Source organism: Pan troglodytes, chromosome 9 (genome assembly GCF_028858775.2).
Source record: "Pan troglodytes isolate AG18354 chromosome 9, NHGRI_mPanTro3-v2.0_pri, whole genome shotgun sequence".
NCBI lineage: Eukaryota > Metazoa > Chordata > Mammalia > Primates > Hominidae > Pan > Pan troglodytes.
In genome coordinates, this window is record NC_072407.2 from 116,186,913 (window position 1) to 116,211,294 (window position 24,382).

The 24,382-nt window shown below is 48.0% G+C and overlaps 1 protein-coding gene across 7 annotated transcripts in view; it reads left to right on the top strand.

Annotated features, from left to right (window-relative positions):
* The window catches only part of ZBTB16 (zinc finger and BTB domain containing 16), a 195,644-nt gene that overhangs the window by 155,879 nt on the left and 15,383 nt on the right, over positions 1 to 24,382 (top strand). For 2 of the 7 annotated variants that reach the window (XR_008538149.2, XM_016922021.4), the window contains one exon: positions 1 to 20,258. This exon is cut by the window's left edge. The exons of the other annotated variants lie outside the window; for them this stretch is intronic. The gene's annotated coding sequence lies outside the window, so the exon portion shown is untranslated. Of the gene's footprint in view, positions 20,259 to 24,382 lie in introns of those variants that run through there. 7 annotated transcript variants of the gene reach the window in all.

Below are 24,382 nucleotides of genomic sequence, written 5' to 3' on the forward strand. Positions count from 1 at the left end.
GCTTTTGGAGGAGGGAAGCTCTTGAACAGAGCAGACAGGGTAGGGGTGTGGGAGCGTTGATGAAGGAAGGCCAAGATAAGGCTGTGGTTTCCATTTGTTACCACCTCTCCCGCTTATCTTGAGTGAGAACAGGCCCTACAGCTCTGAGCGAACCTTTCCATGGGGCTGTTGAGCTGTGAAGAGGAAATATACGAGCTCTCCTATCCTCTCTTCCCAGTGCACCCTTTCCCTTGCACACACAGGCACCTGTAAAGGCTGCAGCTTTGGTCTATTGGATGGGTGGGGACAAATGCAGAAGCGTCCCTGTTCTGGGTGCTGATTACTTCCTAGCAGAGCTGGGGGGTGGACTGGCACATTTGTCGTTCATGAGCTGAGTCTTACCTCTGCTGGCCTTGTGCTCAGACTGGCTGGTGGGCCATCTTCTGCCTTGTCCCACCCTTACTAGGCTGATAAATTGCTGTTCCGGTCAACGGGGCTCTGACCCAGCCCTTATCTTTGGTCAGAAGGAGGCTGGGTGACAAGGACAGGGGGAGGGGCTGCTGCACAAGCCCAGCCTTTGGACACTGGTAACCTTTTGTGGGGGAATGCACACCCAGCTGGTTTGGGGCCCAGAGGAACATTCTGGCAAGACAGTGCTATCAGCCTAAACTCATCACACCGGAGGCAGCCTGCAGCACATACATATTTCTCTTGACTTACTGGAGACTGGAGATGGAGGGAAATAAGAAGTCACCTCCCCTTACCCCCTATTCTCACTGAGTTGGCATGACACTAAAAGATCCCCTATTCCCTATCATTTTCAGAAGAACCAAGACGGCTTGCCACTCATTCATTCAACATTTATTGCATATCTACTATGTGCTTAAATGCTGGGAATAGAAAGATGACTAGACCCAGTCTCTCGATTCAAGGAATTCAGAGTTGAGAGAAAGACAGACACATAAACAGGCAATTATAATGCAGAATGCTGAGTGCAGCGATAGAGATATTTATACACAGGATACTGTGGTAGCCCAGAGGAAGGGTGCTCAGCAGATACCCAGGGGACAGATAAGGCTTCTAGAAAGGAAGACACCACAAGGTTTTCAAGAAGTAGAAAGTAGCCAGGATGAAGGGAGAGAAGGACAGAAGAAATGGAACTGTATGTGTTTAGAAACAGTGACGCTGTGGCCTGAGTAGCTCAGCTGAGATAGAGCGTGGCGGATACAGTTGGAGGCATAGGCAAGCCCAGGCCACAGAAACTTGTTAGGCTGTGTTTAGGAGCCTAGATTTTATCCACAGATGACAAGGAGTTCTTGGAAGCCTTTAAAAAGGAAGTTATGAGATCAGATACATTTTGGATAGGTCGCACTGGTGGTGCTGTGCAGGTGAGATCAGAGGGAGGTAAGCTGTGTTTAGGAGACTTTTGTGGCTATCCTGATGAGGGATGCTTACATGATAGAAAATGAGCTGGATTGGGGTATCTCAATCCCAATGTCAGGCAAGAGGACCTAGAGGCCTTCGGGGTGACGTCCAGGCATCTAGCTCGAGTGACCAAGAGGATGTTAGTGCTGACAGCTGAGATGGAGATCCAGGCCAAGCAAGTTTGAGAGGCGAAGATGTGGGTTTCAGGTTTGGATATTCAGGTTGAATATAAGATGTCTGCGGAACATCTAGGGAGCAGCTAGGTGTATGGATTTTGTGCCCAGAAGAGAAGTCCAGGCTGGAGGCCTCCTGGCTTCCTGGTGGTCACTGAGACCGTGAGAGTAGAGTTCACCTGGACAGATGGCGGGGCATGAAGCGTCATGAGTTAAGGGCAGAACACCATGGTGGGGATGAGAGTTGGGGCAAAGGGCACTGTTCAGCAGAGAAGGGCCTCCTGCAGCCAGCTCCTTAGGCTCCCTGGAAGGTGAGGAAGGCAGGAAGCATGGGACCTCAGGTGCAGAGGGCTTCTCAGAGGCGGATTCTCAAGGTATGGCCTGGTGTGGGGATCCCTGCAGATAGATGGGTCTCTCCAGGGTGAGGAGCGCTCTCCTGGCCCAGCTCCTGGCATTCTCAAATCCCAGGGATCTCTTGTGAACAGGGCCCTGGCCCTGGGGTAGGAGAGAAGAGGCTGACAGGCTGAAGAATAATCTCAGAACTGGTGGGGACTTAGGGGATTGCAGATCCACCCTCTTGCTTCCAGGGGGATTGGATGGGCAGTCCTCCAGGCTGCTGTTGGAAATTTCTCAGAGAAGGACCTGCTCTGCTGCACGGACCTTCCTGGAAGTCCAACCCAGGTGAACCCTTCTTGCTGGTTCCATTGCTGCACATACCATCCCTTTGCACATGTGTCTCTTTTCTGAGGTTCATCATGCTTGGTTCTGTCGCATTGTCTGGAGGGAATACAAGCACCCTGATTCCTTCCAAAGAAGGGGAGCTCAGGGCCCTGGGTCCTGCCCCACTGGGGCTTTACATTTTCTGAAACCCCTCTTCCACTTTCCCTGTCCCACACTGATCCTGGAATGAGCACTCCATTTGGGATGGGTGGCCGCTCTCCCTCTACACCCTCCTCCAGTGGCTTGGCACTTCGGGACCAGCTGCTGGAGTGATTGACATAAAGCCAATCTATAAATAAAGTCTTTTTCTTTTCTCATAAAGACTTTGTGGTTGAGCTTGCCTTCAAGGTCAAGATCAGACCTTTCTAAATAAACACATATCAAAGGATCATTAGCAAAGCAGCACTGTTAAATTGAGATATTAACTTCTGTCAACTGCTTGTTTCTTTTTTGTTCTGTAACTCATGACTGCAGTAGGTTTTTATTATTTTGTCCTCAGGCAGTAGCATCTGGCTTCTGTAGAGACTGTAAAAATTAAAAAGCAACACAAATCATTGCGAGAGAAAAGCAGTAAATTCAATGATAAGAATTTAAAATTAAAATGTTTCGGTGCTTTTATATTCTGCAAAACATGAAATGAGTGAGTTTGTTGCCTGTTGCCATAAACCTCACCCAGCTAATCGTCCGCTTGAGTTTTTTCCTGTCTCTTTTGCTCATCACCATCAATTCTGTCTTGGCACAAGGCGTAAAGTGAGAGCCGTGTGTGTGTGTGTGCATGTGCGTGTGCACGCCCATGTGCTGGCATGTGTATGCATGTACGTGCGTGTATATGTATAGTGGGGCTGGGGCAGAGTGACGGATGCACTCACTGACTTCCACCTCATTAGAATGGAGGAGACAACAGTAGGGAGGCATCATGTGGGAACCAGGGTAGGGAAGGAAGAGTTGAAGATTATTACATCCCCATGGGTCAGAGTTCCCTTTTTTCATCACCCTTTCTAGTTAAATACAAAAACAAAACAAAAAGCCCCAACCAACCAACCAACAAACAGAACACTCCAGGTCACAGACATGAGCATAAACAGCAACCTGTAGCATCCAAGTTAAAATGTAAAAAAGAATTCCCTGAGCAAGTGTGTGATGCTGGATTAGGGGTCTGAGTGGGTGGCTGGGTCTTTCCCATTCCAGAGATGCCCAGCCTTTGGATGGGGTGCTGGGGAGTGGGATGGGAAGCATCTTAGGCTCCTTATTCCAATCAGAAGATTTAGGGTTTCTGTGTTGAGGTCACTCATTCTTACTGCAAAATTGAGTTGTGTCTCTGGGCCTAGCTATGTCCTGGGCTGTGAGGGAGATAAAAGTTGATTGTTTTTTTTTCTTGCTCTGGAGGAACTTTAAAAAAAGCTTAAAAAAAAAAAAGTCTTTTAAACAGTCAGAGGACAATTTAAGACAAATGTGAGTAAGGATGTGATGGCATTGTATAAGCTGTTTGCAGACATTCTGGGAAGCGTGCAGAGTGGTGTGGGGTGAGTTCAAGGGGAGCTATTAGGCCTGAGTTGCCTTGAACTAATTCTCCAGTCTGTTGGGCTTGGGGTCTGGAAGCCTTGGAAAGCCTGGGGTGAACACTGTCAGGGTGAGCTCACCCCCATGTCTAAACCAGGCCACGGGACTGGGAGAGTGAGGGGGAATGCTGCGGGTCCCTTTTCACATAGCCTGTCCCAGTTTGACTGCTGGACCCACAGGCATGAGGCCAGAGCTCTTTGTCCCAGACGGACTTCTCCAGCCTAGAGAGAGGTGAGAAAAGAGAGCCAGTCCTTGGCCTCCGTCAAAGGGAATGAAGGAAAGTGTGAAGATTAGTGGACGGAGGGGTCGAGTTAAGAGGGTATGACTAATAGGCTGGTCATTCAGATAGGAGAGCACATTGTTCTCTGGGCCCAGATGGTCCTTGGAATAAATCAGCTCAGGCAGAAGCAGACTTCCAGTACAAGGAAGTAGGAGCAACTGCTTGCCTGCTATTCTCTAATGACATAGCCCAGGCCCCTGGCCCTGAATAGCAGCCATTCAGGCCTCCACTGTGGTGTTGGAGTGGGGGATGTGTGTGTGCAATGCATGCATGTGAGTGTGTGAGCAATGCATGCATGTGAGTGTGTGTAAATATGTCATGTTCTAGCCTCCGATGCTTACAGAAGAGTGGATGAGTGTTTGTGTTGTAAGGAGCTGGTACAGGGAGATTTTTACCTTGGAGCCCTTCTCAACTTTAAATTCCAACCCTGAAAGCCGCATAAGTACTGGAGTCATTTGATTAATGTCTCCTTCAGTAGATGGGAAGCTCTACCAGGGCAGGGACTGTGTCAGTCTGATTCAACAGTGTCTCCCCAGACCAGGTGCTGGTGGATGCTTGATAGACATAGATGGAGGAAAGTTGTAGCAACATTCTTATTTTTCTCCATTGCCTTGCAGTCACAGCCCCCGTTAATTAAGTAGTATATAAGTAAATGAATGTATCAGCTACTCCTCCCATGACTTCCCTCTAGGGACGGTCATGAGGACAGAGTGAGCTGGGGTGGGGATGCACACCACAGCAGTTACATAGAGTTTTGGGTGGTGCAGGTCCTTTATTTCTGTACTTGGGACACTCCACAGATAATGTGGCTTTGAAGCAGGACTTTCTGTCATAAAAGTTTTCCAGGTAGACAGCTTCCCTAGTTTCCCTGGTTGAAGACATGCAGGCATGTGCAGGTCGTAGAATACGTGTGAGCATCACAGTGATCTGTGGTGGTTTTTCTGGCATGGTGGCCAACATTTCAGTGGAAGAGCCTACCCACTCCCCCCTCATGCCCTACAGTCTCCATTCAAAGGCTGTGCTAGTTCCTTTTCCCTTCAGAACCCATTCAGCTTCTTAGGAAAGGGAGGGTAGGGAAGAGCCAAGCAGCAATATCACTGAGTAAATAGGAATAATCAAACAGATACTCCCTGGAGAGAGTTTTCTTTCTATGAAGATCTTAATTAATATGAACGCTTTGTCCTGGTGTTCTGAGGCAGACTTTCTGTACCAACCGTGTGTGACTGCTGATCCAGCTCTGCCTAAATCAGATCACTGGGGTCTTTCATCCTTTGGGGAATAAGCTCCTTTGGAGAATCAAGCCAGATCTTGCCTGTTGGGAGATTAAATAAGTTGCCATGTCTTAAAGTTTAAAATTAAGTGCATATTAAGCAAATGACAGTGGAGGCCACTGAAGACACCTTAGGCCTGGAAGCATTTCAGTTAGAGAATGTTTCAGGGACTCCACACACATTCATTCCCCTTCTCCACTCCACCCCACTGTCATGCCATCCTGACTTTCCACTCACTGTAAGGTGCTTCAGAAGACCCAAGACTCAGGCTGCCAGAGTGGCTGAGTTGGGTGACTTGGGGGTTGTTTCTCTCCCATTCATGTCTGAGATCATGAATGGTCCTCTGGGCCATTTCTTGAGTGTTTCATTTCCCAGGCCTGTCAGAGGGAGGCAGTCTTTAGCATTCTCTGACTGTGCTGGTATTACTAGGAAACAACAGTCTTCTCTTAAAAGGCAATTTCAGAAAACAACTGCAACTGAATGACTCAGGAAGAGGAAGGAAAGGGGAATAGGATGAGTGAAATGTATGGCCCAGGAGCTTTTGGAGTCTGGAAGAACAAAGGAGGAATAAAGGATGGGTACGTGGCAAGAGGAGACCCATGTTACAGAGTGTCCATGATCATGCAGTGACCATCCAGCTTGGCTCTGCTGTCGCCTGCAGAGAATACACTAATGAAACAAGTGAGTCTTGGGTGAGGGGTGGTGTGGAATCGTGCTTGGTGGAAGCATCTTTTGAATCACAGGGTCTTTCATGCTGATCCTTGAGGCGCTGAAAACTTCACAGAACTTCCATCTGGGTTCAAATGGGGACATTTAGAAAGTTCTTCAAATTCACTGCTCTCAATGACTTTTGCCCAAAGACTCCAAGCTCACAATTACTTTAACCTGAATGAACAGAAAGTATCATCCATGCTGTTTAATTCTCAGTGGCCTCTTGGACTAGCCTGAAAGTCACAGCTCCCCCAACCCCCAAAATATAAGTTAAGAAAGAAGCCTGAAGGTGATGGAATAAACACTACGGCTTGTCTTTCTTATTTTTAGGGGCTCTTTGAGAGAGGGGGAATCAGGAAGTGTAGGAGTGAGCAAAGTGATTCTGGGCAGAAACCTGAATGGATATGACAAGGACGAGGGATCCTTTGTCCGGGAGCTGGTAAATCCCTGGGGGGCTGCCTGTATTGTCACATTTGCTTGCGAGGACACCTGGCATTGTATCCACCACCGCCAGATCATCTCTAGATCCACAAGAACCAGGATCTTTGGCCAGGACTGAGAGCAACTCACATCTGACAAAAGCCTGTTCACCTCTTAAAAGAAGCCCCTTTTTATTTTCCTAGCAGGAGGGTGTTGGAGGTCATGATTTCTGAGCATGCTAGTGACATGGCTTTTGGCATTTCCATTAGCATCCCTGTTCTAGAGAATCCCCATATGCTGTGAAAATTGATCTCAAAACAGTATATCATATATATCACCATCTGAGGAGAGACGAAAACCCACCAAGAGTGTGATTTGTGGGGGCCCATTGCTTGAGTGTAGAGGGCTCAGACTCTGAGGTCAGCTTATGTGCCTGAGGGCAGCTCACAGCAGGCCCTGCAGGGATAGCTGAGAGCCTGCCCTGGTCTTGGAGGAGAAAGAGATAGGAAGTGTGCACCAGGAGACATCTACATGTTCCATCAGTGCCCAGAAGTTGTTGTCAGGTTTGACTTCAGATCCCAAACTGTAGGTGCTCGTTGGCTGCAATCTCACAGCTTTGGCCACAGAGTGATAGCCGTTCTGCAGGCCTCTCTAGAGATCTGTGTCTTCAATTGTGAATGACTCCTCATCAGGAAGGGACATCTGGGTAGCACTGCACTGAGTACCACATGAATGAATACTTCCAGGTTGAGAGGAGAAACCAAACCCACAAAAGCCTATGCCCTGCTCCTAACACATGTGGATATGAGTGTACACCTAACAATCGCACGTATTAAAAGATATGGGAATATACGGACTCAGAAGCCTGCAACTCATAGGGAATTGGGGATGGTGAGTGGGTGGGTGGCTTGAGAGAGGAGAGTAAGCCAGCATGTTTACTTGAGTTGAAGTTGGTCAGAGTCAGATATTAATGGTGTAGGCTCTGAAAATTATGACTTGCCTGGAGCTCTGGCTCAAGCCCACAGAAGTATTAATAGATTATTTTTAATGTATTTATTTGTTTATTAATTCATTCGGTAAATATTTATTGAACACCCATTCTTACTTAGTAGTATATTAGGCTCTGGGAATTCAGTGGTGATCAAATCAGAACCCATGTCTTCATGAGTTTCATGCCTTCTAGGGAGACACATAAGAAAATAAGCAAGTCATATACAGGATAAATATTGTTATATTGGAGGTATAAGGATGTTATTAGAGCACACGTGAGCAACCTCCAACTTGGATGGAGGCTTCCTGGAGGTGGTGTCATCTAAGCTGTCATCTGAAGGATGAGAAGAAGTTAAGACAATGAAGGAATGGGGGAGAAAGGGAAGAATGCCAGGCTGAGAGTCAAGGTAGGTAAATGTCCAGAGTAGGGAGAGAGTAAGACAAGTTCATGGAACTGAAAATGGGAGTGGGGAGGAGGGCTAAGATCTGAACTTGGAGAAGTAAATGGGCATTAAATGGTGAAAGGCCCTTGAAAACCATTTTAAGTAGTTTTTGCCTTTTTCTGGGGACAATAGGGAAGTAATGAAAGGATCTTAATCAGGGGAGGGACATCAGGTGATGTCATGGAAAAGTTACTTTGACTACTTGGTTTTGACTCAACTGGTGGGTTTAAGCTGAAGGCAGGGAGATTGGGATAATATTGCCATCATTTAGGCAAAGAATACGGTAGTCTGAACCAGCGTCGCTGTATGAGGGGGTGGATAAATAAATGCACAAAAAGATACTAGAAATCCGAAAACATTTGGTAATTGATCTCTTTCGAGAGGTGAGAGAGGAATGTAGGATAATGCCCGCTTTTCTTGCTTGGGCAACTGAGTGATAGTGGAGTTCTTTACTGAAATGAAGAATACAAGAAAAAAGAGCTTTTTTTATTGTTATCGTTAGGATACTGAACAGTTTTCATATACAGTAGCAGGGTGTGCATGACATCCAAAGGTAGGGTGTGCCTAGGAGGCATGTGGGTATACAGACGTATCTGGAATTCAGAAGAGAGAGACCCACTGGATATGTCCATTTTGGAGTTGTCGTCAACATATAAATGATCATTGAAGCCCTTGGAACTGGGTGAGTTTATATAACAAGAGAGTATAGAAAGAGAAGAGAGCTTGGAATAGAATCCAGAGGAACCCCAACATATTCCACCCCTCCAGAACAATCCCAATCCACGATGGAGATTGAGGAGTTGCTGGAAGAAATAGGAGGGACACCAGAAGAGTGTGGTGTCATGGAAGCTAAAGGAAGAGATTTCAAAAAGAAAAAAGCAGTCAGTTTTAGATGGTGCTGAGAAGTCCCCTAAGGGGCAGACTAAAAAATGTCTGTTGCTGTTAGTGACATGGGAGTCGCTGGGTATCAAAGGCAAACAGTTTTGGTGTCAGTGGAATGATAGAAGCAGGAGTGGGATTACAGTGGGTTGAGGAGTTAGTGAGCAATTGGGAGGTAGAGGCAACGTGGGTAGGCAGCTCTAGGAGTGGAGGACGTGGTTAGTTAGACCGATCCAAGCTTAGGGTACAGCAGGCTGGTGAAATTGAAGGATCCCAGGCAGGGGAGTTCAGGAATTGGCCAGAAGTCAGTGGGGAGTTGGACAATGGGCCTTGAAGTGTGGACCGAATATGAAAGAAGTAAGGAAAGGAAAGGCATTCTAGGGAGATTTTTGAAGATCAAATAATGGGTTTGGTGGGAGTAACTGGATGGGAGAATTTAAAAGGTGGGAATGAGGTTTGAATATGACACTGTAGAGATAGAGCTCTTCTTGGTGATGAAAGACAGAGAGTGTTCTCTATAAGCACCTCCTAGAGGGGGCCTAAGTGCAGCTCATGGTACCTGTCTTAGTCTGTTTTGTGCTGCTGTAGCAGAATGCCTGAGAGTGGGTAATGTATACAGAACAAAAATGTATTTGGTTCACAGTTTTGAAGGCTAAGTCCAAGATCAGGGTGCCAGCGTCTTACAAGGGCCTTCTTGCTGCACCATTCCCTGGTGGAAGGCGAGAGGGCAAGAGAGAGCAGAGCACAAGAGGGGACTAGATTCATTTTTTCCTAAGGAACCCACTCCCTCGAGAACGACATTAATCCACGCGTGAGGGCACAGCCCCCATGACCCAAACACCTCCCAAGAGGCCCCACCTCCCAACACTGCTGCATTAAGATCAAGTTTCCAACACAGGAACTTTGGGGGACACATTTAAACCATAGAAGTACCTAAGTTAAAACACCACAGCCAACTGATTTAAATATCTGTACCCCACACCCTTCTTCACCCAGCCACTGGATCAGTGTTCTAAGCAGCTACTGTTTCTCCATCCCCTAATCATGTGACACTGTGATAGACATTGTTCATATATTATCTCTAATCTGCCCAGCAACCTTGCATGGTGGGTACTATAACTCTAATACAGAAAGGAAACTAAGACCCAGAGATACTAAGTGATTTGCATATGATTATGTAGTTAGTAAATAAATGGAAGAGTCAGAATTTGAACCCAGGTGTGGTCTGACTTCAACGCCGAGGCTCTTTGCTTTGTACTTCTCAGACTGTAAGCTTCTTGGGGCCAAGAAGTATTTTCTTATCATTGTGTAGCCTCAGGGTTTGATTCCTATACAGAATTGGGACTCAAGAAATTTGAGGTGCATGAGTGAGTCAGTAAGTGAGTAACTGAGTGAGGGGTACATAAAGTAAATCTCTAATGCTGTTCCCCAGGGGAAATAAAGCACCATCACCCAAAGAGAGAAATGAAGAGCACTGGACAGAAGAAAGGAAGAGCAGAAAGATTTGGCCATCAAGTGATGCTGGTGTTGGGTAGCTAGAACAGAGGTGTCTCTCTTCACTACTGTTTCTAACCAGGGTGCTGGACAGCCTGTGGTTGGCCTGAGAGAGTCAGCCCTAAGGCCTCCATCTGCCCCAGCATCAACCCCACGCTCCAGAGCTGTCAGGCAGTGGCCCAAAAACTCCAGAGGAGGAGCTGAAAGGGGAGGTACCTAAGAAACAAAACCCACATGGGAGGAGAGAACCCCAAACCACGAAGTGACATTCTACTTCACGTTTCCTTTTAGTGTCGGCATCTGAGGCTGGGGTTTCTCTCCAGACCCTCCTTCAGAGTGCCCAGGGTTGGCGTGTCTGAACGTGTGAGAGTGTTGGGAGGGACCACGCTGCCCATGAGGAGCATGCACACCACCTGACATGACCTTGAACTCCAGCCAGATGCCTACCAGACACTCGTCTTCCTTCCCTGAAACTGATTTATAGAATCAGGAGAGCAACCTACTTGAAAGGAGGGTAGTTCCAGATGTGGGGGTAATGGGAAATGCTAGTGGGCAATGTGCTCTTTTATTTTCCTATTTTTCTTTATCATATCATATTCCTCTCTCTCCCTCCCCAAATAGCAAGAAGGACAGTATCTTCCTTCCAGGCTTTAAAATCCCTTGCAGGCAGCCTGACGTTGCCTAAAAGCCTCTCCCTCAGGCCTACGGACTCCCTCTCATTGCTTGCCTATTCAGTAAGCCTATAAATTTACTGTCCCCTGTCCACCACCATCACCACCAGCCTGTTGTGGCAGGGAAGGTGGCCTGGTGAGCCCAGTGGACTCCAGCAGGACTGCAGCAAGGGGATACTGCTTTGTGCAGCAGCCGGAGCAGCGCTGTCCCTGAGGTCTGCAGGAAAGTCCTGGGGCCCAGGAGGACAGTGGCCCATCACCCCCAGTATTGCACATCAGGTATCCCCCACCTGTGTGCACCATGCACACCCCCACCATCCACCTCCTGGGCCCCATGTGCTGGGGGAAGGTGTGGTCAGCAGACAGGGGAGGATGTCGTGCTGACGGAGCCCCTTAGAACAATAGCTTCACAGGATCACAAAGCCTATCCCCCCTCATGTTACAGAAGAGTTGAAGTCCAGAGAAATCAAATTCATTTGTGCAATCCTTTATCCATCTATTCGTCCTTCTCTCCATCCAATAAATATTCATTGAACACCTGTCAGAACCAAGAGATAGAGTGCTGTATAAGAGAAGTGAGGTCGCAGCTCTCATGCAGCTTTCATTCTGACAGGTGGGGAAGACAGTAAACCTTGAACTTAAAGCAAGTCTCTAAGTCTTGTGGGTGTCACAGCTGAAGACTAAGGCTGGGCCTCCTGTAGTGTCCTTTGCAAGGCCCCATACTCCCTGCTTCCTGGGAGGCCAAGCATTTAGTTTGGCTCTCCATTGCAGATGGAGAAGTTTGAGGGAATAAATACCAGTTTGGACTAGATACTTCTGGGTGGCAGAAGGGTACAGGTAGTTTCAGACCAGGATTGGTTTTTAATTTTTTAATTTTGGTAAATTATATGTAATGCAAAATTTGCGTTTTGAACCATTTTAAGAGGACAATTCAGTGGCATTAAATACATTAGCATTGTCATGCAACCATCAACACACTCTATCTCCAGAACTCTTATCATCCCGTAAAACAGAAACTCCGTACCCATTAAACACCAACTCCCCATTCCTTCCCTGACTCCTAGACAGGGATTCTTAACTTTTTTGTGCCATTGGCTCCCTGGGCAGTCTGGCGAAACCCCTGAACTCTTCCTCAGAATCAGGTCTCTACATGCAGAAAGTAAAATACATAGGATTGTCATGGAAACTTGAAATACAAATATCAAAATATTTTTTAAAAACCATTTGTAATATAGTAATATGTGTGATTCTTTGTTATCCCATTAACCAATAACATCAGGCTGTAATTGAATAACTACCATATTTTTGCGGGAGTGGCTTGCATAGATGATATTTTGAGATGACTGCAACATTTCTAGTGCAGTGTGAAAATACCTGTAATGTCTACCGGTGACCAAGTAGTTACCAGTACTGCCCATATGACTTGCTGGTTGCTTATATTCCTAATGGAAGGAGCTACTGAATTTCAGTTGGAGGTTGGTGAAAATAAAGATGTCACTTTTTTCCCCTCTCTGAGTTCACCAATCTCCTGAATTCTGTCCCTGGACAGCTTAGGGGTTCCGTGGACTCCAGGTTAAGAAGCCGTGCCTAGACCTGAGCTCACTCCCCTCTTCTGCCTAGAGGGGCAGTGCACAGTGCACGGGGCTGGGAGCGTGTTGATACGTAGGATGTCGTGAGTGAAGCAGTCCCTTTGCAGGGCATCACAGGAGCCCAGCCAAGGGGAAAAGGTGCCCCCACTCTCCCCAGGCCGCCAGCCTGCTGTCTGAGGTGGGCGGGGCCGGTGCCCCCTAGAAGTGTGCCTTCTGGCAGCTTTCCCCGCCCCCTTCCACCCTCTTGTCCAAGGGCTCAATGCAGAAGGGAGCCATATGGTCCTTTGTGGACACATTTTCCCTAGTACAGTATCTTCCTGGTGTGAATGCAGGCCTGGCGGGCGCCCTGGTGTCAGCTGTCCCTCCCCTTCCCTGGCGCCCCATCCCCCATAGCCAGCCCAGAGAGTAGCAGGTTGTGGGGAGTCGGGGAGCCCTGCAGAGTCGGGGTGAGTAAGGAGTCTTTCAGTAACACCCACACACACACTCACACAGAAAACTGTTGAAGTGAAGTCAAATGTCTCAAAGTCAGATCCCTTTTTAGTATGAATTTGCTGTGTCTCATTCTGAGCACTAATTCCAATTTAATTGCAAGTGGCCTGAAGCCTCTTCAATAGGAGTAACAAATGGTTTGATTTTGTAAACTTCATCAGACTGCATTTTAAATGCGACACAGTAGCCCAACTCGAATGCCAATGAAGCACTGGAGTAGCTCTCTGTTTACTAATTATCCGTTTTTACTCCAAGCCACGCTGGCTGGCTTGTCTGATTAAATCGGATTTGTGGGATAGAGAACAGCTAGCAGAGTTTTCTCTATAGTAAACGAGATTGAAACTATGGGCCGCCTGGCTGCACACTGTAAATTATATTTCCTTTTAAAGGGGACGTGTCTCTTTTATTTCTCTGTCATCCCTCCTGCATATTAAACTTTACGGTACAGAAGTATACCCGGCTGCTTCTAAATCCAGCCTCTCACCCTCCACCTGGTAGCCCACTCTCGCTTTCTGTGATTTCCGTCTCCTTCTCTGAAGGACTGGAAAGGAAATTGGTAGCTACATTCTCTGCTCCTTTATCTTTTTAACCCTTTTCTTTTCTTCCCCTTTATTCTGGAATTGGCTTTTCATTATTCCATTATTTTCAAAGATACCTGTGATGACATGGATGCTTAGAAACTATATTGAGTTAGCTAAAAGAGAGTTCTGGCAACAGAATTTACCAGGACCTAACACAGACTGGGTTTTAGCCTTTTAGAAGGATGTGAAGATGGGTGGTATTGGGCCGGGGCAGGCAGGGGTTGGGCATGAATTGGTAATGATAGTTTGAATTGTGAAAAAAGAGTCAATTTCTGAAAAATCAAATGTGTTCCTTTGGTTCACCTGGAATGATGAAATCCTTTCCTCTGAACGCAGTGAAATCAGAATCACCTGATTTCTACCTGTGGCCCAGCGGAGAAGGCCGTGGGGCAGGTGTTGGAAGGGTGAACGTTGGTGGTCCCGCCCTCTCGGTTGAAGCCCAGGTTGGGGCAGTGGGTGTGTCCTCTTTCTACTCCCTGGCTGGTTCTGGCTCTGACGTAGAGCTCCTGGGCTCGATTTATTTATTCCTCTGACCCTAGGAAGGCAAAACAACCTCTGTCCTTGGTCCTTCCTGTAATGTGCACGTGCATGTGCAACACACACATGCACACACATGCAGGTACATGAAACAAACGCAAGGAGCCCTGAATCAGGTGTAATCAGGCTGTGCATACATTCTGCCGTTGCTAAGACCAACTCCATGAGCTCGACCTGCCCTGCCCTCGTTCTTGGTATCTATGTATGCGCTGGGAGCTTTTTTATATTTTAATTTGCTTCTGAATGTCCTGCAGAATTAACAGTATCTGTCTGCACTTTTCCCTTTTTGGCTATTGTGTGCCGTACAGTACGGGAAGGCCGCATGGTGTCTCTGATATTGATAGCCTGGTTACTGTGGGAATGAATGGCCACCACACTCTCAGGCCCACAGCCCTCCTTTTAATTGTTGACAGTAAAAAGCGTTTAAAAGCTGCTTAATTTGTAATCATCTTCTGTGGTGGGGGAAGGAGAGGAGCCATTAAAATGTCAGTAAAATGAATACATCCTCTCCTTTTTTGTTACTTTGTTTTGCTTATTTATATGGGGTAGTTTTTCTTTTCATTGCCCAGTGTTTGGGAGATATTTAAATGGCACTGAAACAATCAGTATTTCGTTTTATTTTGAATTTCTGTCTCGCCCAACCCCTGCTCCCCTCCCCACTCCATTCTGTCTCCCTGGGCCTTTGTCTTGCCTCTGTCTCTCTCTCTTCTGTCTGGGTCTCCTCCTGCCTCCTGCCTCTGCCTCCACCTCCCTATCTCTGGAATACATTGGGGTTTACTGGAAATTTTACATGAGAGCCTAGCTGAGGTTTTTGGGTTTTTTTCCCCCAGAGAACCTACTCCTGGGCTGCAGTTTCTCTGCAGGGGCCTCAGGATGACTTTGGGAACGTCTGAAACTAGAGAGAGTGACCATCTATAGAAAGCATCTTTTACACGTGAAGTATACTGGAGATGAAAGAGTCCTGGGGATAACTTATTGTTCAGACAAGGAAACTGGGTCTTACCTTCACGTGGAAACTCCGTGCCTCCCGTGAAGCTCTGGACACACAGCCAGAATGTAAATGCCTACTATGTGTTGGACACTGTGCTCTTGTAATGAAACTGCTAGATTCAGAGGGTCTGGTTCTCTGACTTGCTCTCTATATGGGCTTTCTTGGGGGTCTTCTCTGTCATTCTGCTGCTGGGGGCTTGGGAGAGAAAGCTCCCCCTCCATACTCCCCACCCCAACTGCTCAGCCCTCACCTGGCACAGAGAGGCTTCAGGTACTCTCAGACCCAGCTGCTCAATAATTGCCTCTGTGAGTGTTCAGCCAGTTCTAGGAGGTCTTAAGCTGCTAACTGGTAGTCCCCTAGAAAAGGGACCTAGAGGTTCTCTCAAGTCCTGTGAAATTTTCCCATCTTCCTAAAAATCCCCATCTCACAGTGCTGCTTGAGAGAGGCTGAACCTCGATTGGCACCCAGCAGGTGCCCAGTCAATGTTGGATCCTTTCTTTGCCTTGTCTGTGACTGTCCCTCTGTCAGCCTAAGAATGTGGTTCCTTTTAGTTAAAGGGATTCTCTTTAGCTAAAAGAAGGCTGTGAAGTCTGACTTGGAAAGAGAAAATGCTGACGTCCATCTCAGTGGGAGAAAGGACCATTCAACCTGCCAGCACCTTCTTCAATAGAATTGTTGAATATTAGAGTGGAGAAAAACCCTTTAAGGATCACTTATATCCCTCTTCATTTTACTGTTGAGGAAACTGAGGCCCAGAAAGGTCTAGTAACCCACCCAGGAGTGCACAGCGAGTTAGTCACTGAGCCAGGACTTGAGGCCAGGTTTTCTACTCTTGTTCCTGTTCAGTTGGGAGTCTGCAGTAAAAAGCCACGTGAGGGCAAGAGGATGGCTGGGATGTGAAGATCCTGGCCTGCCCTTTCATGCTCCGTCCCGATGTTCCCCCACCCGCTTTGGGGCTTCTTTTCCTGGAAGCCTCTAAGATCAGCTGAATTCGAGACCAAGGGACCCATATTTCTTGCAGTGCTCATGCAACCTTGCAGAGGGTTACAGGAAGAATACATGCCAGGGAATGGACTTAGGAAGAAACTGATTGTAGCTTTTGGTTTATTTGCTACCCACCTACCCCCAAATGCGGGAAGTAGGGAGCCCTTTGGCTGTAGGAACCCTGAGAGTAAACAGGTGCCTGTCTCTCTCCTTCGAACTTTATTTCTACAGAACAAGCAGTGTAGAGAAACCGAGGAAAACAGTTCTCTGCATCTTGGGAGAAGTTGTTGAGCACGGGGCCCTCAAGTCGGCACCCTGCCTACTTGCTCCATCCCACAGTCCATCATTCTCCCAGCCTGATCCCATCTCAGAGGCACCTCTCTGCCAGAACGGGCAGTCCCTGAGAGAGGCTTCCACATCAGATGCCCCACCCAGGGTTGGGCTGGGTTGGGTTGGGCTGGGCTGGGCTAGGCTAGGCTTGCTCTGCAGAGCTGGGCTAGGCTAGGCTTGCTCTGCAGAGCTGGGCTAGGTTAGGCTACTGCAAACTGCCCTTCTCCTCTCTGGGTTGTTGAAGTTGGTCCGATTTTTCAATCGTGGGCCAATTAGTTTCACAAATGGGGGCCCCCGTGGTGCCAGGGCACATTTGTTCCGGGCCTGCGCACTGGCCAGGCCCCATTGTTCTGCCTCCCACCCCCGTGTGGGCCCATTGTCCTCGCCCCCAGCGGGTGCTGCTTACTGCTGATTTATACGGGCAGGCGTCCTGCGGGCTCCAGGCTTCTCTGCCACAGCTGGCGGAGGTGCTTAAGGCCTTGGACCCCGTGACCTTTGCCCTAGTCCTGCTGTCATTTTGAAAGTTACAGACCAGAGGGCTGCATACCTCTCCGGATTTACTTTCCACCCCAACTCATCCCCCCCCACCCACTCTACTGCACACACGCATGTGCGCGTGCGTACACACACACACACACACACACACACACACACACACACTCCCTTTCCTTCTTCCTCTGCTTGCTCTTGGAGAAGTTTTAATTCATTCTGGAATGTCTGGAAGGGTCCAGCCACTGGACTGGAAACCAAGAAGAAGGAGCTGCTGGGGCAGGTGGGAGGTACCAGCCGAGGATATTAGTCTCTGCTGATGTGCTTGGAAGCAGCTACTTCCCGGAATGTGGTTTTTAATCCTCGGATTCATTAGTTCCATATCTGATGCTGGGAGGAAGGGAGGAGGATGTTGCTGTCAGTGTGGCACTGCCAGGGAACCAGGACTTGATTTGGCATCTTGCAACTTAGCATGCCCCCTTCCTGCCAGAGGCCCCTGCACCCTAGAAAGGGCAACGCAGCGTAGGAGGTAGATTGAATGTGAAGGTGGTTTTGTAGCCCAGTACGAAAATGCAGATCTTGTCCCCTCTTAACCCGTTTATTCTCTCTCTCCTTGCAAACCAAACTTCTCTCCTCCTTTTTTTTTAAAACCTCCTTCCCTTTTTTTATCCACCCCTTTTCTTGTCCCCCTCCCTCATTTTCTCCCCCTCTTGGGCTGGTTTGTTGGAGTGATTGACAAAATTAGTAAATCCATTCATGTTACTTTTATTGTGCAGGTCTCAATAAATCCCCCATGTCCAGGGCGCACCTTAATGAGCTAGTGAGCTGACAAATTTGTTTACTGTAGCTGGAGGTGCCGAGTAATGAAATGCACTTGTGTCTGCAGCTCACTGCTAAACAAATACACGGTTTTCCGGGAGCCAGCTCTGCTAGCTGCTGCTGCCTGAGGACACAGCCACATTCCCCAAGAGACTGAAAGTTGTATGTGTGCATATGTTTTGAAAAATGTAATCACTCTCTCATCCATTGCTTAGTTTTAAAACAAATCTGAATCAGCTGCTCAAACTCCCCCCCTTTTTTGTTATGCAATGAAGATGCTTTTGCTCCCTTGACTGACGGTATTGAAACCATAACATTCCCCTTTTCTCTTGTGGAAATGGAATGTCATACAGATGTATAGATGCCTTCCATGATTCTACGCAGATAAGAAAGGAAGGAAAAAGGGGCATAGAGGACTGGATAAAGAGACCTAAAATTGACAAGGACGAAATTGACAAGTGATGCTAAGGTTTTTGGCTCTTAGCTTGGTTTGGGAAGATGTAACTGAACGCCTCAGCAGTGGGTGACTCTATATGCAGGAGACAAACACCCATGCATGAGCTCAAAGCTAATTGAGTTTGAGACAAGTCTTCGAAGATGGTATCTTTGTGTATTCTACCCCAGTAAAAGGAACTGGGGAACTTGTCTCCCACTCACCAGCAGCTGATTGGAGTTTCCAGGGTTCGGTGGGCTGATTTGGCCTTCATTGCCCACATAGCTAGCCTTCTGAGGAACGCCAGAAGTACAGTAGTGCATCCCTAATGATCCTGAAACTCATGCCCAAGAGGAAAACCAGAGAACTAAAGAGAGGGCTCTTGGCCATTTGTCCAGTAGATTCCTTGAAAAGGAGGTGAGCCCTAAATGATAGTACAGGGGAAGTCAAAATGGAGGAGCCACTCAGATTCAAAGGCTGGACTTTGTTCCTTTCTGTCTATTCCTCACCCCACCCCAGCCTTCTCCATCCTTTTAAGATGCAGACAGAGCCTTCCTGCCTTGGGTGGGAGTCAGCCTGGTGCTGCTTGTCTCTGCCTCTCTTTCTCTCTTGCAGAGTGGATGGTACAGCCCTGCTACCTTTTTCAGCAGCAACCTGGGGGCAAAGGGAGGAGAAGATGGGCGAAAGGAAAAGGCGTCAGTTTATATGATGGTTTGAGTGTGTGGTCACGAAGGTTGCCCATGCTGGAGATGGTGTCTTAGGAAAGAGTAATCCCCCAGGATGTCAGAGGGAGCAGAAAGACATATCTGAAGGATTTGGGGGCTGGGGGTGGAGGGAGGGGGAAGTTTCTAGTTTAAATCAAGGTTTTCACACCCTCCTAAATTTGATATTTTCTTTCTGTGGGGAGAAGAAGCTTTCGGGGTGGCAGGGGAGGCAGTCCTTCCTTTGTTGGGTGAGGTTGGGTAGGATTGGACGTGAGAAGCCCCTCCGGGGTACATGTGCATGCACGAGCACACACGGGCATGCACCCACCCCAGCACATGCACACACAGCAGTCCCAGCCTGCTTACCAAAAAAAGCTGGAGTATATTTAGATCCCTCTGCTCCTTTGATTAAGAAACTGCTTATAGCAGGAGATAATAAGAGCTTTGCTCCAAGAAGGTGTAGCACCTGAACATCTTCTCCAGCTGTGTACCCCTCTGATCCTCTTCCTTCCCATCTATTAAAGAGATAATTGGTATGGAAATGGCACAGGTGTAAACATGAGGGGTTTTGTGTTTCATAATTTCAGACCCCGTCATCACCTGGGTGAAATACCCTAGGTCTGTGTCACCCCTTCTGCCTACTATTCCACCCTGGCCTGGCTTTCTCCCTTTCTCTCTCTTTCTTTCTTTCTTCCTTCCTTCCTTCCTTCCTTCCTTCCTTCCTTCCTTCCTTCCTTCCTTCCTCCCTCCCTCCCTCCCTCCCTCCCTCCCTCCCTTTCTTTCTTTTTCTTTTCTTTCTTCCTTTCTTTCTTTTTCTTTTCTTTTCTTTCCTTCCTTCCTTCCTTCCTTCCTTCCTTCCTTCCTTCCTTCCTTCCTTCCTTCTTTCCTTCCTTCCTTCCTTCTCCTTTTTTTTTTTTTTTGCTAAAATTAAGCTTGTTTTAAATTGGAAGACTTTGAGTCATACATGCCCTGTAGTCAAAACTGGCAGTGTTGCCACTGGGGGGTCTGGTGTGGGTCACCTTCTCTGGAGATAGAATTGATGCAAATGTGGTCCCAGATATTTGCATGGATCCTGCCCATATTACTAAGAGTCATGTTCCTTGAGTCTTGATAGCATCATCCTTTCTACATGCATCCCCTTTTCCTACTTCAGATTCCCTTTGAGCAGATACCCTGGGAGTCCAGGCTAAGACTGAGTCCCATTCATTCTTCAGAACAGCAGAGGTGCTAATTCCTTGACCTGAAAAATTATTTTCTTGGGTCAAAGCTGACTTATATATCTGATTTACATTGAAATGTACAGATTGATAGAAAACAATACATTTTTAGGATTTACGTAATCAAAAACATTTGTCAGTTGCATCATAACAGGGCTATGAAGATAGGGTTGGAAAGGGCATGTTAGTTATGAATTCTCTTATCCTAGATGAAGAAACCAAGGTTAAGGACAACCGCTGCCTGGACTAGGATCACAAATCCAAGAAGGGCTGTACCTCTGGGCCAGAATTGGGATCTTTGGACTGTTTCACTGTATAATATGGCAAAACTGATCCTTCTATGGTCTGGGTTTTTGCTTCTGAGCAACAGAGCTCAGACATGGAGTGACAACGAAGGAGTCCTGTCCAGCCCACCAGACAGACACGGGGGGCCTCAGTGAGATCCGCTGCCTGTGGGTCACTTGTCATTACTGATTTCCAAGGAGAGTCTTGTTGGATGCTCTTAGTAGTGGTTTCATTTGTGGACTGTAGTCTGAACTTTCCTCATCCCTAGCCCTCTGTCTGTACCATGACTCTCCTCATACCTCCTCCTCTACCCTTTGTGATTGTCTCACAACCCCTTATTTATTTTCTAATTCAACATGCAGTTATTAAGTGCCTACTCTATATCAGGCTGTGTACTGTGTGTTGGGGAATATAAAGATGAATACAATAGTTCCTACTTTGGAGGCTTATAATCTATTAGGCAGAGCTGAAAGTCCAAAATAAATGCAATACAGGGCTTTACGTGATACAACAGAGCTCAGAGGAAGATGGTGTTGTTGGCACTGAATCCTAAGTGGTGTAACTCCTCAAAGATGCCTTCTCTAGGGTCAGCTTCCCAGAAAGTAGCAGCCCAAAGACAACAAAACAGCTTAGGCATGTGTATTGTGCAGGGCTGCCATGACTCATGATCCAGGTCGTTCACTGCACAAGGGTGCCCAGCTGAGGAGGGAAGATCCCAAAACCCTGCCCTCTCTGTACTCACCATAAATATGCAGCCAGGTCTGTGGGGCTGGCCAGAGGAGGAGACGTGATTTTCTAATTCAGATGAAGGTGTTGTTTGGCCATCATTGGCTCTGTGACCACATTATAAAGTTTTTTCGTGTGGATATCTCATTCGATGTTCTTGATAACCACAGTGGCAGATAAGGAGCAAATGGATCTGGTGAAAAGAATGACTTGCTCGGGGCCACAAGGCAAGTATGTGGGAGAGCTGGGACCCCTGTGCTGCTTTTCCTTCCCCTGTGTCATGTGGACCATCTGACTTCTGAGGGTCTCGTTTATTCAGTCAGAGCACCTCCCCTCTCCCCAGTGGTACCAGGCCTGACGTCTCTCCATAGCAGAGGACGGAACCCAGGCGTTGAAGGGAGCAGAGCGTTCCAGTGCTGCTGGGCCCCCCTGCCCCGCCGCACATCTCACTGCAGCTAATGAATTGCTAATACAATTTTCTAGATAATTTTATTTCCATAGTCCCACATTTTAATGTGTTTCCAAAAGCTAGCATTTATTTGCTTAATCTCCCAGTGTAATAGAATCTGCCCTGACTCATCATACATGCAAACAATCAGCTAGGCTGAAACGCCAGCAAATTGTTTAATAACTCACATCTAGTCTCTAGATTTTTAACTCGCATGCACCAATAGCTTTTCTTGTGTCTCATCCACATCTCCCCCCCTTTTCCATTTTTTAAAAAATTCTTTTCTATCATCATAGCTGTTAGTTTCTAAGCAGAAAAATGGGGAAAGTGGATACTGAGTCTCAGAGGCTCCCCTTTCTTCCCCTGGGAGCCTTGGTTGGTGGATACGTGACCAAGGAGCACCCCTGCACCTTGTGGAATGTCCCAGGAAGGGGAGAGAGACCACTGTAGGGACATCATAGCGTTTCCTTTCCAGCTGGTGACCATATAACTTCCAGCCTGTTGGCCAGTTGTGGAACTGGCCATCTGGGATTTTGTGCATGCCACTCCTCCCTTGCTGTCCCACCTTTCTAGGATTTTCTCTCTCCCTTTGCCCTGGCAGCCTCTGCCCTGGTCTGGTCCCTACCCTCCTCCAGTGGCCCATCAGCCCTCTCGCTGCTTCTAACCGCTTGCTGCTGCTGTTGGTCCCCATGTGTGCCCAGAGTCACTGGCTTCAAACACAGGTCAGATCGTGCTAGCACCACTCGTCTTAGTCAAGTCAGGCTGCTATAACAAACTGCCACGGACTGGGTGGCTTATACACAGCAGACATGCATTTCTCACAGCTCTGGAGGCTGGGAAGTCTGTGATTGGGGTGCCAGCATGTTCAGGTTCTGGTGAGGGTCCTCCTCCTGGTTGCAGACTGCTGATTTCTCGGTGTCCTCACGTGGTGGAAGGGGCTAGCTAGCTCTCTGGGCCCTCTTTTACAAGGACACTCATTCCATTTTAATTACCTAATTATCTCTCCCAGGCCCCACTTCCTAATACCATCACCTTAGGGGTTAGGATTTCAAAAAAGGAATCAGAGGGGGACCCAGACATTAGGATCATAGCAACCCTCGGTCCTTTCATGGCACTGCATTGCCTGTACAATAAAGTCCAACCTGTCCTGCCTGGCATATGCAGCCCTCTGATCTGACTCCCATCACCCTCCCAGCTTGTCTCCATCCCCAGGGCCTGACCTTGGCCCCATCTGCTCTGACATTTGCCAGTGGTGTCTCTCTCCTTAGCCTGGCACATGTGTCCCAACTTCTTGTCCTTTGCTTCTCAGATACTCAACTTTTAAAAGCCTAACTCAAAATCTCAGGAGCTCTTGGAGTCGCCCTGCCTTACCCTCTGGGTGGTTGTTAACTCGGCATCTCCCACTAGTCTGGGACCCAGTTTCTCTGCTCAGCCTTAACCTGCCCCTGGTCACCTAGCACAGTGCCTGCACTTGGTAGTGGCTCAGTGAGTTGGCTGAATGGACATGAAGTGGGTTCAGGCCACCCTGAGAAGTAGGGACAGCATAGTGGGGCAGCATCGAGGGGCCTTGGGAAGACCAAGGGGGCAGAGTGCTGCGGTCTGCCTTGCTGGGTGGTGTTGACACTCAGAGCACCTGTGGGTCTGGCTGAGATGTCCTATTGGGAATGTCATTCATGTTCCCTCTGCCCAGGTTCCTTCCATGCGGGGGATCTCAGAGGATGCATAAGGAGAAGCCTTGGCTCTTAAAGGGCGTGGCTGGCCTCCAAAACCTACTCAACCCTACTGATTTAAGGTAGCTGTTTGAACACCTGGCTTAATTTGGGCTCTCTGTGGGGTGGGGGTTAAGGGCAGAGAGAGGGTAGATGCTGGGGGCTCTCAAGTTGAAGGAGTGGGGGCCACCGGGCACAGAACGCATTGCAGATGCACTGTCCTCCTGTGTACGTCGGCCAAGCAGGGAGGGACATTGAAGACTCACTGTCAACTCTTGGCATTGCTTCTGTCCGGAAAGATACATCTCTCATTATGTCTCCCTCCAACAAGTGGAGCTGAGTAGACTACTCAGCATTTCTGAGAGACCTTGGTGGCTCCCAGTGGGATTGGAAGGCCTCAGAGAGCTATGCCTTGTGACGCAGCCCCAGCTACTGCCCACTCCTGGCCAGGGGTTCTCTAGCCATTGCTGGAGCTATACTAGAGGCAGGAGTCCTCTGTACTGTCCTTACTGGGCCTCTTCCAGGGTAAGCCCAGACAGGCGGGCAGTCAGCTCCAGAGGTAGCATTGAGCCCAGCCCCGTGGTTTCTGAAAGACAAATCGAGATATTTTCAGATCCCAACTCTGCCTCTTTCTGTGTGATCTTAGGCAAGTTATTTACTCTCTCTTTTACACTGGTAAAAAGGGGGGTAAGAATGCCTGCCTCGTAGGATTGCAAGTTTTAAATGAACTGACAACATAGATAAGGCACCTAGCATAACGCCTAGATTCGCTCCCCTTCCTTCCTGCTTTTTGTTGGCCAGGAGCAAAATCCAGTGCTGGCTGTTATTCTCCTTCCCTGCTCAGCCTTCCTGACTGCTGATGAGATGGGGCATGGCTCCAGGTGCTTAGACTTCAGTGTCTGCAAAGGGAAGGGATATCAGGGTGGGTGTGAGGGGCACAGAAGTGTGGGGGACAGTGAGAGGTGGGCCTTGCCTGCCTACAAGTCCATCCTAACCCAGCCATGAGTGGGACGGAGGTGGTGAGGACCAGACCTC